Here is a 2,273-nt window from a genome sequence, read left to right on the forward strand (position 1 = left end):
GTGGGACGGAATCGCCGAGGCCGTTTGTCACAAAAATATTTGGAGAAATTATCGCCATGTGGACTCGGGAAGGGAACAGCTGCTAAACACATTGCCGTGCGCTTATTTCTGTTCTTAAGTAAGTCGAATTTAAAAATAAATAAATAAACAAACGGTGATGAATGGCTCGCGGGGTTATTTTCCAAAAGCAGCTGCGCCGATCGCCGATCGATTCATTTCTGTTTCGCCGTGAACCCGACGCTCGGAGCAGCGCAGCCCCGCACCTCGTGGGGCCGTTGCGTGGCCGCAGCAGCGCACTGAGCGGACGGCATCGCCGGGGGGTAAGCGCCCCGCGAACGCGGCTGCGGAAACGTCGCCGGAGTTCTCGCAAAAGTACCGAGAACGGAAAATCACTGATGGCTGTGACGTCGCCGTGAGCGGGCACGTCGGCTTCAGAAATAAACAGGGACCGGGAGAACGGCCACCAAATGTCCCGATCGGTACCGCGTGCTCGCTTTCTGGCGGCTGCGCCTTACCCTCGCCTTTGATTCCTTGGGAAAAGCGGCCGGAGGGCGTCGGGACACAGCTTTTTTCCCCGGCCAGGTGGGCGGTAAAGGTATTCGTGGAGCTCTGAAGGGCCGGGGCGCGGGGCGGTGGCACGGTCGGGGGTGTTCCGCGGCCGTCGCCTCTCAGCTGGCGTCCCTCGACAGCCCTTACCCGGCGGTATAGCGATGGGGCCGCTTCTATTACGGCTCCGGCAGAAAGAAGGCGACGTGTCCCGCCGCACCGCACGGCGGCTGTGGGATGTCCCCGCGGGATGTCCCCACGGGGTGTTCCCATGGAGTGTCCCCGTCGGGGAGATCGTTCCACCTCCGAGCGCAGATAGGTTTGCAAAAAAGAGATTTTAACGCATGCCGGTGGGAAGACGACGCGCACAGCCCGGGGTTTTCCCCTGCGGTTCGGGGTTCGGGTGCTTGGTTTGCTGAATGGGGGGTCACGAGTGGTCAGACTGTTGGGGAATGAGACGCTCCATCGCTGAGCGAAGGGTGTGCAACCCGGGATAGGTCTTACACTGCAAGAGAAATATTTGAACCGTTGCAAGAAATGGTTTAATTTTCCAGCCCAGGTCGAACCAACCCGGCTCCAGGCGGGATTCCATCGAGGCTGTCCCGCAGCCCACTCCACTACTGCGGTTCCGTACGGCTCCCAGCGGCTCTCGGTGTCCCGCGGTGCCTCCCCGCGCTGCCGGCAGCGGGTTCCATTTATGGGACCTTCCTATGGAACGAAGTAGTTCTATGGGGCGAGGACATCGAAGTCGGGGCACTGGGAAGAGGACTTCTCTTTTTTCCCCACCGAAGAGGACATTAGCATTTGTCGCCGCGGTTCCACCGTCGCACGGCTCCTGCCGGTGGGGAGCGGCGCGTCACCACCGCGGTGGGCAAAGGCAGAACAAAAACGATGAGAGAGAAATAGATGGGAAATGGGCAGAGTGTTTCGGGTTGCCTGCAGGATGGAGCCAGGAAATGCCAGCTGCTGGGGCTCAACCCTTATGCCACCTGCGGATGGTTGCACCTCTGGTTTCCTGCGGAACCGACGGCTCCTGTGCAGTACCATCAAAATAATAACAATAATAACACAATATAAATATTTTTAGACTGTCCAAAACCGAAAGCCAGAGCCTCGTTTGTTCGGGCAGCGGAAAGGAACGATCTCTCCCTTCGTGTCCACCGCTGGGGCTATGGGTGCGGACGGCGCGCTGCCTGCACCTCCCTACGGGGTCCCACGATCGCTTCGCCCACCCCAGCCCCGGGCTGCGGCCGCGGGCAGCTCGCAAACGAAAGGGGAAAACGCAAAATCCGCGCGATGCCCGACGCCCGCCCTGTCCGCTAGCCCCACCGTTGTCCTCTCGGCTGGAAGGTGGGGACCCTCCGGCGACGTGCCGGTGTGCGGGAGAAGGTGGAACGAGAGGCACCGGCTGCAGAACGAGCTGCAAATCGCTGTCGTGTGGTTGCCACTAGCAACAAACCAGCTGCACAGCCTGAGAGCCCCGAGCACCTAGCGCGGAGGTGGCGAGGGAAAGGCCGGCGCGGAGCCGTCGGGCTCTGCGGATGCCTCGGGAGGTGAAACGGGATGCCCCGCTGCCGGGTGCGCGGTGCTGCGCGGGACCTGCGCGGGTCCCGTTCGAATCCGGTGGAGTGCGGGGGAAGTTCCGCAGGCGCGAGGTGGGAGAGCTGCGCAGGCGCAAAATGGCCTCTGCCCGGGCGGAGGCCGCGCTCCGCTCCTCTCCGCGGCGG

The sequence above is a fragment of the Meleagris gallopavo genome, chromosome 6, assembly GCF_000146605.3.
Source record: "Meleagris gallopavo isolate NT-WF06-2002-E0010 breed Aviagen turkey brand Nicholas breeding stock chromosome 6, Turkey_5.1, whole genome shotgun sequence".
Lineage (NCBI taxonomy): Eukaryota > Metazoa > Chordata > Aves > Galliformes > Phasianidae > Meleagris > Meleagris gallopavo.